Source organism: Prosopis cineraria, unplaced genomic scaffold (assembly GCF_029017545.1).
Source record: "Prosopis cineraria cultivar Desert tree isolate PC_DT_omini unplaced genomic scaffold, ASM2901754v1 PC6, whole genome shotgun sequence".
In the NCBI taxonomy this organism is placed as follows: Eukaryota; Viridiplantae; Streptophyta; class Magnoliopsida; order Fabales; family Fabaceae; genus Prosopis; species Prosopis cineraria.
The window spans coordinates 37,634,195-37,652,998 of record NW_026555337.1 but is presented as its reverse complement, the minus strand read 5'-3'; the positions used below and the strand labels follow the sequence as shown (position 1 = coordinate 37,652,998).

General features: G+C 28.1%; 1 pseudogene; it reads left to right on the top strand.

Annotated features, from left to right (window-relative positions):
• The first annotated feature begins 5,068 nt into the window (after nt 1-5,068).
• LOC129313317 (protein DETOXIFICATION 43-like) lies at nt 5,069-12,065 on the top strand (annotated as a pseudogene).
• Nucleotides 12,066-18,804: the final 6,739 nt, after the last annotated feature.

Sequence of the window (18,804 nt, the reverse complement as noted above, 5' to 3'; positions counted from 1 at the left end):
ATTTTATTATTGAGTGTTTTCACTTAAAAATAAATATAAAGTGATTTATTTATTAATAGACTTTGAAAGAATTTTTTTAAGTGAGGCGTTACTAGTTTACCATTTACTAATTATATATCGTTTATGTGTGCCTTAATTTTTAATTATTAATATGCCTTTTATAAAAACTAAAAATAAAATATTGAGAGTAACAGAGAATAATAGCATGAATAGTACCGTTGCTTGTGGGAAAAAGAAAAATGAAAAAAGAATATAGTGCCGTCGCCATCCAAACATTACTTGCTAATAATTAAGAGACTGAAAATATTTCCTTTTATTTTGTCTTCCTTCTTAAAATTACATCTGTGAAGAATGTATGATTTATTATAAATTTTATCATATATTTATATAGTAATTGTTCGTCGGGAACTTTAACATCACATCGTATATGGAATAATATTTTCTAAAAAAAAATTCACAGCAAATATATTATAATACTATTCAATAGGCTTCTTATATTTTAATATTATGTAGGGATAATAAGCATCAGATATTTTTTTAATCCGAATTAGTATCGTATTATTTATTGTTAAAAAAAAGGCGTCGTCTTAATCTTTCCAAACACAGAACATATATGAAATAGGTTGCGGTAGAAATAATTTTTTTTACTGTGGACTAAAAAAAAGGGTTATATAAACAATTTCTTAACAATAAATTTATCTCTTTTTTTATATTTATAGAATAATTAGGTATTGAGCGATACCCAAATGTAATAATTAAGTATTGCTGGCTCGTGGCATCCACACGAAAGTAACAATAATATATGGCTCAATAATTCCGCGCAATCATTCACTCTACTTTAGCTTTTCTCTCTTCCTTTTTTAAAAAATATAATTAAAGGGTGCATTTAATTTTTTAATTTTATATAAATTTTTTTTTTATTTTTTAATTTTATAAAATATTATTTCAATCCTTTATTTTTAATATCATTAATTTTTAAATGATTATTTTTTTTATGCTGATCATTATTATTATAAAATAATTAAACTTAATAGTTAAAAATTTAATGAAGAAATTTTTTATTGATAAAACTTATAATATTAAAATTATGAAATAAAAAATATACTTTTTAAAATTAAAAAATTAAAATAAATCATTACGTAAAGTTAAAAAATTAAAAGTGTACTTTAATTAAAAAATAATAATAAATTACGTTGTCTCGTATCTTAAAAAAACCTGACCGTCATCATTATGTAAAAATCGTTTCAGTGTCCATCAACAGTAGTCTTGTGAATAAGAATGTTTCTCAAGACTTAAATTTAAAATTTTAAGATAAGCTAATTTAATTTATTTAGTTTTCCTTTCCTACTTTAGCTTTTTCGTATAGAAAACATGGGATGACAATGGTATCACGTCTCTTGTAAAAAAATGTCTTTAATCACGTTTTAGTGTTTCATTCCACTTTGGCTGTATATTTTATTTCTATATGGATGTGTGGGGGCCGTAAGTTTATTTATATTTAAATTGTTTTAATATTATCTTGTTATAAAAATTTGTCAATCATTAATCATTATTCTAGCTCCATTCCTTTGATAAACCACCTTCTATAGACTGTTTTAATTTTCCTATTTATATATAATAAGCTTTTTTTTAAAAATATTCTTAGAAAAGGTCGCTTCCAATTAATAAGAGAATAAGAAATGTGTCAATTAAGGATATTTATGAAAAGATATGATAATTTAAAAAACATAAATTAATTTATTGAATTTATGTAAAGTAATAAAATTAAACATGACATATATAAAAGAACATAGAGAATATAGTTGTAGAAAACTAATTGATCATCAATAGGGGTAAGATTTGATAGATATGATATAATTTACAACAGATGGTGCGTTTTCTTTGTATGTATTTAATTTAATAATTATAATTGTTATATTAATACAACTATTATTGGAACTTGGCATATTGTTTGGATTAATTTTTTTTTTGTGGAGAATGATAGTTATGTCTCAAAATTTTGAATTAGTAACAGTTGGTGAAATGTCGATTCAAATATGAGCAACTTTGAAATTTTAATTTCTGATAAGAGATTTAAATTTCAAATGTAATTCTGATATTATGTATCTAGGATTCTTGTCTATAACTATTAAAATTTATATTTGCAACTCATTTAAAAAAAATTAAAAGAAACCTAATTGTTATTAATTTAATGTTTCAATACCTAACTTTCATTCTTTTGAAATTTTTTATAGCGAGTGCTACATTTTAGAAAACACCCATAAAAGGAAAATTTCAACATATTAGTCGTCAATTATATTTTTATCTGTGTGTATTAATTTTTAAATTATAACATGCCTTCTCATGTCAATCTAAGTCCTTTTGAAATTTTTATAGCGAGTGCTACATTTTAGAAAACACCCATAAAGGAAAATTTCAACATATTAGTCGTCAATTATATTTTTATCTGTGTGTATTAATTTTTAAATTATAACATGCCTTCTCATGTCAATCTAAGTCCAAAAGTTGCTTGCTTAATTATTAATGAATGGAAAGATATTTCCTCCTCTTTGACTTCTTTCTCAAAATTAAATGAGACATAGTTGTCCTCCCCCACATTTATTGACACCTAAGATCTATTAACTTTGGTGTCTATAACCGATTAAATTACCATATGCTTTTCTAAAGTTTGAAAATTAAGTTATATTATAAACAAAAAAATGAGTTATAGTATATGATTTTTAAATATGATATTTGTTACGAATTTTATTGTCATTCAGTTCAATATTATAAGATATTTGTTTTCAAGATATCATGTTAGAAATATAAAACATTTTATGTTATTCAATGTGTAATTAATAAGTTCTTTTTTAAAAAAATACTCAGATTAGGAGGTGTAATTAATAAATTTTTTAATTAAGATATCCTATTAAATAAAACTAAATATGAAAAGTGTATGTAATTCTAAAAAAAAATTAATTAACTCATTAAGGAATATAATTCAATAAAAGTGCTTTATAATATTCAGCAGAGAAGGTAGTTGTTAGCATAGTGATGTTAAATATATCATCACATCTTATAATGTGATGGTAATTTTAAATAAATTCACTAATCTTATTTTCTTTTTAAACTCATGACAAAGGGTCTCCCTCCCTCTCAAATTAAAAAAAAAACTTAAAAATTATTTGCTATTGTTAAATATAAGATAATTTGAAAAAATAAGGTTTTATTGATAATATTTTTTTAATATTACCCTCCAAGTAAAGAAAAATTAAAATAATATTATAATATAATGATTAAGTATGAAGAGACATTTTAAAAGTTTATAGTTCTTTTTAAAAATAAGTTTATAAATTATCATTATTAAGTTCTATTGGTATGCATACTTTTATCTCAAATTACTTTATAATTTGAAATGGAGGGAATAAAAAATTATATTTATGTGCATTTATTTTAAAGGACAAGACTTAAATACTTAATTAACTAGCTTTATATTCTTAATATATTTTTATTTAATTAAATCAAGATAAGTGAATTTAATGAATTAAAAATATTAATAACAAAAATTTATTATAAAATAAATTATATATAAAAGATTCACATGTTTAAATTTAATTTAAAATAAATATTTTAAATTATAAGTTCCACTGTATAAGTTTTTTCATATTTTAAATTAGCTATTAGGTGAGGCCATGACAGATAGAATTGGATTTTACAAATAGGAAAACCAAACAAGCTCGTGGCACCCACACGAAAGTGTTTTTAAAGCAGGCCATGGGCCAGTATGGGGCATCATGTACTACAAAGTCATTTATATTTCTTTAGCTTTTTTCAACATAAAGACATGTCATATGATAATGACCACACATCTTCCCTCCTTTTAATAAAAAGAGAGACCAAAATGATGTTCGTCGCTTCTCTCCCCTCAATAGTTAGAACTTAGAACATTGCAAAATATGGACCATAAAAAAAAATATATCAATTAATCTACATTATTAAAATTTAATCTGAATAATTTAAATTTATAATAAAAATATATATACTAGGAAAAAAAAAAAAGATCGTGGAGAGAAACCAATTACGAGGGAACTCACAAATTAAATAAACTGAAGTGCACGCCTTGACATGAAAGACAAATAAACAGTACAAGTCCTAGCTATAGTGTAGCATAAAGTCCATTAACGGTGAGGTTTATACATTATTCCTTGCTATCCTAATTATAAAATATTTTTTAAAATTATGTATATCATAAAAATAATTAAATACACTTTAAGTATAATCTTAATTTTTTGTTAAAAAACAATTAATATAAATTTCCAAAAACACTATTTATTTAATATAACCTTATTTGTGAAATATTTGAGAGAGAGAGAATATAATAAGAAGGGAATGATAACATCAAAATAAATATAATTAATAAAACTTTATTTTTGTTAAAGTATTTTATATGTTGGGGTACCATACTACTATCCAAAGTGTTTTATAAATTTCGATGAAGGAATAGAGCACAATTGTGCCATGCAATCTATATAGCTGACCTCACTTAGTGGAATAAAGTTTGTTATTGTTGTTATTCTTATAGTATTAAAACAAAAAAGAATATTGAGGTTGATAAAATATTAGGTCAGATTGTTCTGAAAAATTTCCAAGTTCTGGGTGTGGTATGGCTCATATTGGAATTTTTACGAAGCCCACAGAATCTTCAACTCCAAAGAAAATTAATTAAGCACTACTATTTGTAGCCTAAAGTAGGACAATATATTATATGCTTTGAGGACAACATCGATCTAACAGATCAGAAAAATTAAAGGGTTTTTTATTATTAAATTCTTAAACTTATGTATATATACAGGTCTTATCTTAATATATCGGTTCAAATAACTATTACTAGTTGCAATTATATAGTTCTCATCTTCCAACTTACCTCGCACGGGAGATGAACCTTCCCCTCTTTCTGTAACGTACAGGCTTTATTAATATATTTAAATTTAAATGTAATGGAAGAGAATTCGAGTTGTGCATGTAATGTGTGTGCGAGTTTCTATAAATAGTGTTTGTGGTGTGTTGTGTGTTTGTGTGAGAGAAGAAAGGAAAATTAGGTCCAAAGGAGAGAGTTCAAGTTTCAAGCTCTCTAAGAGCAGTATCAAAACACGTATACGTACTGTGACCAGAGGTATGCAAGCTAGCTAGTTCCATCTCTGTGTATGTGTGTGTGTATTTGTGTTGATAAAGATTAATTACAAGTGTAATTAGTTATTTCATTTTTTTGATATTCCATGTTCATGTACACTCATGGCCAAATTAATTAATTAGCTTTAATTTTGCATCTCTTTTAATTCTTCTTCTTATTGATCAGAATGAAAAATATAATGGCCTTTTTTCAATTATCATAGACTTTATTATAGATTGCTTAATGTTAAATTTCCTCTACTTCGTCCAATACTTTTAGGTTCAAATTAAATTTGTAATTAAATTAATCACTACACTGGCATGCAATAATATTGCAATATACTCTCTCGATTCTTTTATTATAACATGCTTGATAGGGTATTAATTACATTTTTTTTAATATTATCTATGTTTAAACTCATTAATTATGAAAAAGAATGCAATACAAGGGCAAAGAGGAGATCTTGCCCCCCATACATCACGCAGCAGTTAGTAAAATTTTTATTTTTTCCTTGCAAAATAGTTTAACTAGATTTTGGCCCCCAATTTTTATTTTATTTTCACTTTGGCCTCCCAATAATGCAAATTTAGTAAAATTAAAACTTTATTGTATTTTACATATAAATTAATAATTTAATCACCTTTTTATAATTATGATGAAGTAATTAGAAGTACTTTTAAATAGAAATTATATAAGTATATTAAGCTAGCTCGTCCCACCACCGTTTACCTCGGACTACAAAAAGTCACCACTGTATACCGCACTTCTGACAAAGCGCCACGTATTTGTTGGTTTGTCAAGACTGCTTTCCCGGCGGTTTTGGGTTCGATGGTGCTGCCACAAAGAAGCGCCTCCTGCTCTATTATTTCTTACTATGACAATTACAATTAATTTTGACTCTATTATTTCTTACTATGACAATTACAATTAATTTTGATTTTTATTAGTACGTTTTACTTTGATAATTAATTAAATTGCCCAGGTAGGATATAAAATAAACTATAGCTTGAATCTTGAATTCTGCATGGTTGTGCATGATTTAACACCTCTAGCTATATATATATATTATATATATATATTGCAGATTGTTCGGCTTTGTCGAGATCTGAAACAAGCGTGAAGAGAAAGAAGCAGTTTTGATTCTCGGCGTTTTGGAATAATATTGAGCTCTCTTATATTGAAAACCTTATTATGGCAGACATTAATCATGGGATCAGTACTTTGGATGAGTCCAATAACGACAACAAATGGAATATTCCTCTCCTTGTTTTCTTCAAAGATGCCAGGTATATATACACACACTGTTTTGGTCCTACTTATAAGCCGAGAGAAAAGAAAAAAATTTATTCTTATTTATAAGACAATTGTCAATTTTTAATATTTTTTTTTATATTTTTGCCCTTATTGAATGTTTTGACTGAAATTATCAGTAATAAGATTTAAAAATATTTATTAGGGAGTAGAGGTGAAAACTTGTAAATTTTTTAGACAAAGTTAATAAGGTTTAAAATTTTTCTTAATTTTAATAAAATATATTAAAAGTGATTTATAAATAGAACAAAAGGAAGTATATACCATCATCCTTGATCTGTTTTGTTCTTGGTCATCACCATGTTTGGTCTACTACTTTCGGCTATATGCGTTTGATTCATTGCTTGATTAGTTGATTCACTCATCTGCTTGTGTACATTAATATTGTTACTAATTTCCTGGATTTACTTAAATGGAATGAGGAGTATTAATGTTTATTTGAGGATATTGTAGAAAAGTGTTGAAGATGGATTCAATTGGTCGGGAATTACTGGAATTGCGTTCCCAGCTGCTTTGGCTGTGGCTGCCGATCCCATTGCTTCTCTCATTGACACTGCTTTCATTGGCCACTGAGGTACCTAGTTCATCTTAGAAACTGCGTGGTTTCACTAGTAATTTTTTCCTTTTCTTTTCCTGAAATCACAAATTTATTGTTATAATATATAAAACATTAAATATTATAAAATTAGTATTGTTACATTAAATAAGTAAATAAACTGTTCAGAGATATAAATTTTGACTTGATGAACTGTTTAGAACTATAATGAAAAAATTAGAAAAAAATTGCCCCGAGCAGTTTAGAACGATGGTAGGGCCCACATCGTGTTTCCAATGTGATTGCATAATTTGTATTGAATAGAAGAATACCAGTGCATCATAAAAAAAATTTAAAAAATTATTTTATAAATTTTTTACAATTCTAATTTTAAATTTCTTTATTTAATATATATTATTATATTTATTTAGTTATTATAATAATAATGTTTTGATTTCATAGAAAAATTACTTCTTCTATCCTAATTATAAGATAATTTGAGACAAGATCATGTATACTAAGAAAGCTCAACAATGAATTTTTTTTTTTACCAAAATAATAATGACACTTTACAACATGTTTTTTCTAAACAAAAAAATATATAAAATTTAAAAATATCTTTCATTTTAATATAATTTTAAATTTATATATTTAATTATCACACGGAAATCATTTCAATTCTTTTTTTCACCTAAAGGTAATATTAAAAAATTATTATTAATGAAATCATATTTTTATCAAATTGCCTTATATTTAAAACAACAAAATACCTTTAAAATAATATTGTAATTTGAGACAGAGAGAGTTCTTGTGCTCATCCTAAAATGAGCGCTGAAACCAAGCTTAGATGTGTGCTGTATAGCAATAACAATTTTTTGATTATGATTAAATATATAGGAGCTGTGGAACTTGCTGCTGCTGGAATTTCGATAACACTGTTCAACCAAGCTTCAAGGATCACCATTTTTCCTCTGGTCAGTATCACTACATCGTTTGTAGCAGAGGAAGATACTCTCAAGAAAATTACAGACATTGAACAAGCTTTTTCCCTAGAGAAGAATAATGATGAGAGTCGTCATTTGGGAAACTCTGCGTCTGAGGCAAACACTGACAATATTGTGGAGAAGAATGATAGTGATCATAAGAGTAGTAACACTCCATTTAGTGAAGTTTGTGTATGAAGATAAATAATCTTATTTATAATCTCTTAATTAAACTTAAATTTGCTTAATTATCAGCAGATGGCAGCAGAAAACACGTCCAGTCTTCTTCCTTGGCTGCAAGTGATAAGAAGAAGAAGAAGAAACAAATAGCTTCAGCATCAACAGCTTTAATATTTGGGACAATTCTTGGCCTCCTTCAAGCTTCAATCCTTATATTTGCAGCAAAACCTCTATTACTTGTGATGGGTGCCAAACAGGCAAGCTTCTGTTTTTTCTCCTCAATTATAATTATTAACTAGCTAGACACATTATTTTTATGTATTACTTCTCTTGAAGATTTTTATATATATATATATATATATAATGATTTGAATTAATTTTCTTAAGTTAGGGTTCTGCTATGCTGATTGTTGCGGAAAAGTACTTGAAATTGAGAGCATTAGGGGCTCCCGCTGTTCTTCTGGCTTTGGCTATGCAAGCAATCTTCCGAGGTTTCAAGGACACCAAATCTCCCTTATATGTTATTGGTAGGTCCAATTGCCTATGAATTAATTCTCTTTTTATGTTGGTCCTAAACTGTGAATTTACTGCATTGTGATCTGAATTTGGATATATAGCTCTTGTAACAATCATTTAAGTATCAATTTTAAAAATTATTAGGTAGTGTAAGTGTAAATAATGGACTAGAACAAATGTGGAAAGCCTCGCATAGAATAAAATTAGACTTAATATTATATATATATATATATATCCTCTAATATATCTGATCTGTTGATTTTTTTTTTTCCCTTTTGTCTAGTGCTCGGATATGCCCTAAATGTGGCTTTGGATCCGGTGCTTATATTTTACTGCAAGTTAGGACTCAAAGGTGCAGCTATTGCACATGTCATCTCACAGTAAGTCTTAATCATCCTTCAATTATCCTAATAATCTTGATCATAATTAGTATAATAATCATTATGTATTGGCCGATAACGTTTAATTTCTTCACAGGTACCTGATGGCTCTGGCTCTCTTCCTGATATCGATGAAAAGAGTTGATCTCTTACCACCTAGAATTAAGGATTTGCAAATTTTTCGATTCCTGAAAAACGGTGAGAATCTTAAATTACTCCTTAATATATAAGTGAAAACATATGGATAATTTTACTATATACAAAATCTAAGACAAGAATTGAGTTATATATGTGTGCAGGAGGGTTATTGCTAGCAAGAGTAATAGCAGTAACATTCTGTGTGACATTTGCGGCATCATTAGCAGCGAGTTTGGGTCCTATTACAATGGCTGCTTTCCAAACCTGTCAACAAGTTTGGATGACTTCTTCCCTTCTTTCCGATGGTTTAGCTGTTGCTATTCAGGTAGTTTAGACACGTGTTCTCAAACAAGATAATTCATGCACGTTAGGTTGTCCAAGTGTTGTGTGAACTTAATTGACGTGGTTATGTTAAAGTTTTGAGTTAAAATGTGATATCCTTCCTCCCTTCTTTATCCACTTGTTTTCTCCCACAGTTTCTTTCTTAACAAATCCATCTGGGATCTATATGTTAAAAAAAAAAAAAACATATTGAAATTCCATATTATGTTTGCATTTGAAGGCCAAAATATAAATAGGTTTAATTTTGTTTGATGATAGGCAATTTTAGCATGTTCGTTTGCCGAGAAAGACTATGAAAAGGCTAAGGTAGCAGCCGTGAGAGTTCTCCAGGTAATTATAATGATATCTACTCAGTCTTATTAGCAACGAAACTGATGGATTCATTTATCACTAAAGTTATTAGTTTAATTTGTTTCAATATATATATATATATTTGATATCTGTAAGAATTATATATGTTGTTAATATGATTGTGCAGATCTCTTTTGTGATGGGAGCAGTGCTGTCTGTTGTTGTTGGAATAGGATTATATTTCGGAGCAGGCGTCTTCTCCAGTACACTCAGTGTTCTCCACCTCATCAGAATTGGCCTCCCTGTAATTATATGCTCCTTTAATTTAATTTATTATTTACTCCCTCTCATTCTATTTATAAATTATTTTTAACATATTTTTTAGATGATGAAAGGTTATCGTCTTTGGCTTTAGTCTAGGCTAGCTTTTTGTATCTTCAATATCTTTTATCACTATTTCATTCAAAAACAATAGTTAATATCTTAATAATTTTGATTTTATTAAATATATATACTTTAATAATGTATTTTCTTTATCACCAACATTTAATGGGAGTAACATAAAAATTATGATAAAAAGTTAATGACATGACTTATAAACAATGCCAAAAAAAAAAACCTTTATCCCTCTTCCTTATAAATAGAACTAGAGGGAGTATTATTCATCATGCACTATCTGTTAAAAGTATGGTATTTTAAAAAAAATATAAGGTATTTTTTAGTTTTTTTAATATGTAATTAATGAGTTTTTTTTTAAAAAATACCTTTAGTAAATAAATCACTCAATCATTCACCTCTTAATAAAACACCTTATTAAATGATGATAGACATGAAAATTATGGTGTTATTATTTTAAAGATAATTAACCAACTTATTAGGAGCACAATTCGATTAAAAATATTTTATATTTTTTAACTGAGAGAATTGGCATGAATATATTATTTACTATTATTAAACTTCAAACCAATGTTATAAATGAAAGCACTACTTCTTAATTAGCTCAAAATCATACATGTCATTGTTAGAACGTGAGTAACTCAAATATTGTGTACATTTTGAACTGAATGGATGACAGTTTGTAACAGCAACACAACCAATCAATGCATTAGCGTTCGTGTTTGATGGAGTCAACTATGGAGCTTCTGATTTTGCCTATGCCGCAACTTCTTTGGCAAGTTTCACAAACCCTAAAATCATATATATATATATATATATATATGAAATTAAAACTATATATCTAAGCAATACATTAAGACTAATTAAATTAAATATCATTGTTGTTCATCAGGTGTTGGTTTCAATTGTGAGCGTTGGAATAGAATTTTTGATGTATAAGATGAAGGGATTTCTTGGGATCTGGATTGCTTTGACTCTATATATGGCTCTTCGCATGCTTGCTGGTGTTTGGAGGTATGTTATTACGAGAGAATATCAATAAATATTCCTCAAAGAATTTAATATCTGATAATAATTTTAAACAAATCAGATACTTATTTAAAAAACTAATTTCACGTGTTTAATTTGTTAATATTTACTTGTTGGAAATTCTTATATGATATTAAATTCTTTTAAGGGTCATTAATTGATATTCTTCCTTTATATGTATTATATTCCCTCATCATTATTATCAAACAACACATTGAAAATTAATCTCAAGTACTCACTCGATCAAGACTATAATATAAGATATTTTTTAAAAGCCGCACTTAGTCCAAAATATACTAGGATATTAGATGGTTTTTATAATTTTTTAATTATACTTTTATTGTATTTATTATTCTTTTTGAAAAGAAATTAAGGCATTAGAATTTTAATTTTCATTATTAAGATACTTACATAGGGATTTTAGCAAGTGGATAGTTGATGGAAAGATGTAATTTTTTTAAAACAAAATTAAAATTTTACCCAACTTTTTGTTAAACTGTGAAATAATTTCTAATACCCTATATTATAATCCAGAGAAAATATTTGTCTGTTTTAATTATGTTTCACAAAATCAATACGAAGATATTTGTACATTAATTAAATTGAGTGCTAATTGGTTTCAATTTAAATTGCAGGATGGGAACAGGAACAGGACCTTGGCATTTTCTTAAAGAATAATTGTGATGATATATACCTGAGAAGCAGTGTTTAAACTCTTGATAGAACATATTTAATTATAAACGCTCATTGTATCATTCTTTTACTAGACATAATCTATTATTATAGCTTGTGGAATACTGCACCATTTCCATTAACACCTGTTGTCATATTATCATTATATTGTAATAATTTTGTGGCTGTCCAATATTTTATGTATTTGTGTGTTTGATAATTACATATTTATCCCTCCGTTTTAAATACAAGGCATATTTTGGAAAATTTATATTTTAATTTAAGGTTATGGATAATTTTTGTCCTCAAAATATTCATTTAGGATTTGCAGGTGTCCTAAACTTAATTTTGGGTCAAAATATCCCTTAAACTTTTAAAAACACATGTTTCTACCCTACCATCAATGCACCCATTAGCTAAATTTTTTTGATAAAAAATGTACATGCGGCACTTCACATTCATGTGGCATCTAAATGGATGCCCAATCAAAAATTAATAAGATTACTTTTACCTTTGAAATATTCTCTTAGGAATATATGAACTCAATTTTGGGTTATTTTTCCTTAAACATTAAAAAAACCTAATCATGCATGCCTTGCCATTGACACAACACACATGGACGTTAATTTAAGTTAGTGGGACCTACTAACTTAAATTAACTTAAATACAGTGGAGATGCCACGTGCAAGTTTTGTCAAAAAAATTTGGTTAACAGGCGCAGGAAGGCAACTTTGTGGATTTCTAAAAGCAATTAATGTTGTTTAAAGAAAAATTATTACTTTCAATCCTTATACTTTACTTGAATTTTTATTATACATCCTTGCATTTTTTCAATGCTCTAGGTCTCTATATTTTTCTCCGTTTACAATGTTGATCCCTATTAAGAATGACGTTAACATGATACAATTAATATCAAAATTACTAATGTGTCTATTGTAACATCCATGAAACTTGAATCCAATTAACTAAGCTTAATTAAAGTAATTGAGTTTATTGATGTGGTGAGTGGCCAAAGAAGTTTAATATGTGAAAGTGGTTCTAATTTTAGCCCTAAATTATCGTTCAAAGTGAATTAGGCCACTCAGACATCAAAAAGTGTGAAAGGATGAAGTAGGATCCTCTGTGCTACATGTCGCAGCATATAGAGGGCAAGCCATGATGGACTGGCCTCTCAATACCATGCACAATGATGTATGGCCAAAATTTTGCTTAAGATAGACGTAGTTTGTTCAAAAAATGAGAGGGAAGGAAAAGGAGAAAATGAAAGAGGTGAGATTTCTCTGCTAGGGCTTACTTCTTTGAAAGTTTGGAAGTATTTTGGAGCTAGATAACACCTAAGGTAAGGTTTCTGAGCTCATTTCTTCCCTTTCTCTTCCATTTTCTCTAGTTGAGAAGTTAGGGTTTAAATTAGAATAATGATTTTTCGGTTTATAGAGGCTATGGATATGAATCTATTGACTTAAATGGAGTTAATGAGAGTTGTTTAATATCACATCCCAAAATTAGATGTGACCGGCACAGGATATATACACAAGCACATATCACTTAAGCCTTAATCAAGAAAATTTTAATTTAAAATCTTAATTCATTTGAAATAAGGTTGAGAATCGTAATAACATTTCCCATATAAACAAAAGGTTCCTAAAATTTTTGTAAAAATTTTAACAAAACCTCCTCTATATAAATGAGACTTCCTGAAATCTCTACAACAACCATTTATATGCAAATCAATAATATTGAGCACTGTCCCTCCACAACAGACAATTAATATAAATTTACAAATTAGCATCCTACCTATGGTTAATATGGAGCACTTAAAATATAATCTCAAAATAGAATATATAATTGAATATTTACATCAAAAAAAAGGCACTTTCAAAAATAAGTAGTCACCTAACATAGTGGTAAGCCTCTCAATGTTTGGCAGGAGGTTCAACGTCAACTAATGGATCTGAGACCAAAACATTTTTTAGTAAATAGCTTCCTAAAAAATTTAAATTTAAAAGGGTAAAAATAATAAATTCAAAAATTATAAAAAATAGTTAAAAAGGTGATAATTCAAAATAATAAATTTAATAAATCTATAAATTTTAATCATAATTATGAAATGAGAGTGAACAAAAATTAATTTATTCTATCATGCTTGAAGAAAACAAATTATCCATATATAAATCAAAGTAATACACTTACTAACTGAAACCATTGAAACATTAAATGCACAAGTTGATTAAAAATTTAAAATTTTGAGGACTTGACATAACAGGTGACAAACGTGGACACATAGTTCATAAGGGTAAATAACTAAATGCAGCTTATACCACGAATACAAACGTGGACACATAGTCCACGAGGGTAATGCTAACCAAATGCAACCGAAGTCATGAAAACAAACATGGACACATAGTCCACGAGGGTAAATAACCAAACGCGGCTGAAGCCATGAAACAAATGTGAACACATAGTCTATGAGGATAAATAATCAAAAGTAGCTAAAGCCACGAAATCAAACGTGGGTCTAAAGCCTTTGAATAACAAATATAAGAACAAAGCTCACGAAAGTCAAACTAGCTAGTCATTTACCAAGGCATGCTAAGGGCTAACGGAGCTGTCATTAGTAACAGTGTTCTATCTAAAGTCCTCTTAAAATCATGCTTCCAACATGTGAGAAAAATAATCACTTTTGAAATACAATTTACATTTTCAATAACCAATTCGCATGGATCATTTTAAATTTCAACTTAATACTTGTCAAAAATAATATTTTATAAATAATGTACAAGCTTGCATTAATTGAATAACCAAAAATTTGTAGAGTTTCATAAACAAAATTAATTTCATAAATCTTCAAATTATATTTTTTTGAGGAAACAAATGCGCATATCATTATCTAATTATCCATTCTCAATATTCCATAATTTTCAAAAATCATGTAATTCATAAGAGTAAAATCTTTCAGTAAAAGTCTATTAAAAACAAAAATAAAAATAAATTAAAAGGGATACTATCTACTTACCTATAAAGTTTCTGAATATATAACTTACTATTAACTAGTCCCTTTGCCACAATGATTGCTCCTTAATCCTAATACCCAATTAATACCATAGTTAGTTTCTTGTATTGATTTGATTTTATTTATTATTGTTTTTTTAAGACTATCAATTCAAAATGATTAACAATGATGATGTAGACATTCTTAAATCCAACCTTTCTCAACACTTACAGATATTCCAAAGACTAATATTTAAATAGCAAATTGGTTCTTGGATTACCAAGAAAAGAAACACTCTTTCAAAATATCTCTATCTCTAATTCTAACTTTCTTTATGGAGAATAACTGCCTCCTATAATAATTTTAATTATCAATAATAAATCATCATATATCTTCCACCATCCAATAAAGTTCTTCCTTCCAAGCATTTTATAGAATATCTTATTATATTTATCAAAGTTTAAACAAATACCAAGTCTCTTCTTCCTCACTATCCTTTCCAAAATTTCTCAATATTAATATTTAAGCTAATCAAACTTCCATAATCTATTTAAGGGAATTTTCCTCCAACTATTATCTAATTAACAATAAAATAATTATCACATATATCTTGTCACCATAAGCCTAATTCTCCTAGTAAGCACTTTATCCTTAATCCATAATTTCCTCCTACTTTCTCTTTTAATTTCATTTTCTAAAAATTCCACAAAATTAATATTGATTTCAATTCAACTCAAAAGATCAAGTCAATCATCATTATCTAAATTTAATAATGCTTCCCATCCTTAATTCCTTTCCACTAACCAATCACATCTTAAAGAATGCCGATCTCATTTTCCTCTTGCAATAACTACAGCAATTCAAATGGGGCACTTACCTCAAATGAACTCCCTAACCTTTAACTTCAACTTGAAAATGCATTTTTATTTTCTCTACTCCTAAGTTGCAAATGATCAATACTACTGCAGAAGAACAAAGAATGAAGTGGAAGATCAAAACTCCAACGTGCACACCCAGACCAACATATGGAATTGCAGAACAGGGGAGGAGAGAATTTGCAGCAGCACAAACGAGCAAGAGAAGCAGAAATTTTGCAGCGAGAGACAGTGGAAGGAAGAAGGGGATGATGCTGCGAGCAGGGGTGGAAGAAACATAGTCAGACTTCCAACAACAGGTTGAATCTTCACGTGCTTACCACCCTCTGTCAGACAAAATGAAGAAGGAAAAAGAAGGGTTCGGTGGTGAGAAACAGAGGAAAAGGAAGAAGCTATGAACCATGACAGCAGCGACACGTGCACGCACACAATGGCTAAGTTGAAGACGAAGGAGGAGGAAAGAGACGGAGATGGCATGTGTTTTCTAGTTCGGCTCCTCTCCCCCCTGTCTCACGATAGTTCTAAAAAAACTCCAATGGAGAATGAAGAAGCTGTGCTCTCCTGTCTCTCTATCTTTCATTTATTTATTTTAACAGAATGGCATTTTTTGTAATTCTACCTTAAGCCAAAGCTAAAAGATAAAAATGACACTCTTGGCCTCATGAAAATTGGAATTTAAGACCTATTAGTTATGTAATTTGCATAAAGTCTACTAGACCACAATTCCCCCTTGACCTATTTTTAACTCAAAAAATAATAAAAATACACTTTAAACACTTTATGATAATTTAATTAATTTAATTTAATTATTATTATTATTATTATTTTATTTTATTTTATTATTATTAATTTTTTTGTCATTACATTTAAGCTATTTAAACCTAGCATTTATGGTGTGGGTTTTGGTGGGTATGGGGTAATAAATGTACAAAAACCCACCATTAATAAGGTAGTTGGAGCAATGTGGCTCCATTAATAGTTTCAATAAAGTTAATGAAAGTTAGAGGAAGTTAAGAAACACCATAGGTACTCTTGTATGTGAAGAAATTGAATCTTAAAAATGAAGAAGTGTTAAGTTAGATAGTGAAAATTATCCAATAAGGGATATTGATGATTAATATTGTGGTTAAATGTAAAGAAATCACATTGGGTACCATTCAAGTTTTGTGAAACTTTGAAAGTGTAAGTTTAAGGGTAAAAACCTTTGACCTCTTAAAAGTTTGAAGTAATCAAGGGATATCTTTCTGATGCTTTTATGTGCTAATTGATTTATTGATGTATATCTCATAATTGAAGTGTGTGAAATTGTTATAAATGCAAGTATGGTATAAATTACTTGAAAAGTAATTATTATAAATTTGTGAAGTTCAATGATGTGGTACATGTGAAATTCTATGTAAAAGTATTAGTGGAGTTCTATGACATGATTTAATCGAAATTCAATGATGTGGTTTGTTAATAGAGTTCAATGATTATGTATCAAATGGAGTTCAATGGCTTGATATGTAAAATGTTTAATGAAATAGTGTGTTGTGGAATTCTATGATGTGTTAGTTATGGAGTTTCAAAAATGTGTATAGTGAAAAGTTCAATGATATAAAGTAAAGTGGAGTTTAATCACTTGATTATGTGTGTTTATGTGATATTCCTTTATAAATTGAGTACAATGGCGACATTTTGCATGCTTATACTTTGTATAATCACATGCCTTGAAATGTTGCATTATTATGCATCGCATGATCATGAGAGGTGGGAGTTCACTTAGGAAAAGGAGTAAAAAATTAAAATTCACGCGGTAAGGCTCCCAACAGAGGTTGATGGTTTTCCTGAATTTGTTATATTTATCATCCCACTTGTTCGATGAGGAATTGTCTTACTTGTTTTATGAGGGACTCGAACCTAGCTAGCTTTCTACTTGTTTAATAAGGAAGCTAGTCTAGACAGAATGACACCCTATAGTGTGTAAGATGGAGAAAACTATGAACAACAAGTGAATGGCTAGTGTAATCTCAATTCATAGATGATCTTAGTGTGTAATAGCCCACAGTTTCATGTTAGAGGCATAACAAGGATATAAGGGAGGTGTTATCATGCATTTTATGATAAAAATGGCACATGATTGTCTGTATTATGACCCGTGTTAAGAACACAAGTGATTAGTGTTATAACTATGTGAAAATGAGATAGTGCATTGTCATTAAGGGTGTTCAAAACCGATCCAAACCGAAAGGACCGATCCAAACCAATCCAAACCGATAAAAACCGATCAAAACCGAACAATAATTAGGTCTGCTTCGGTTTTTATGACATAAAAACCGATTGGTTCGGTTCAAGTTCGGTTTTGAATACTAGAAACCGAACCAAACCGAACCAAACTTGATTAAAAAAATTCTATTTATTTATTTATAAAATATATAACCATTTATCTACAAGAAGCATTTTGTTTTGAATTTTTTAGAATAATAAATAAACATTTTTAAAATACTTGAATGAAAATGCATAATATTAAGTAATTATAATAATCATGCTATGATCATCATTTAATTATTTACAACCTAAAAGCCTCAGTATTTAATTTATCTACAAGAAACATTTTGTTTTGAATTTTGTATAATAAGTTTTTCATTATTTATTAAAATATAGATATATAGATAAACATTTTCAAAGGATCTAAATGAAAATATATAATATTAAATAATTTTAATATTAAAAACTTATATGAATTTTTATGATTAATTATTGTTATCACATTAAAATTTTATTATATTTTTATACCTCTATTTATGAAAAAAAGGAGTAAAAAAGAATTAAATTTAATTTTAGTACATAGCACCATTATGAAGATGGAGAAAAGAAAAAAAAAAATTAAACAAGTGCATTAAAACTTGATCAAGACCTTAACCAAACCGAACCAAACCGAAAATAAAACCGAACCAAACCGAACTTTATAGAAACCGATCAGATCCCAATTATCAGTAAACCGAACGGTTCGGTTCGGTTTGGTTTTTGCCCAAAACC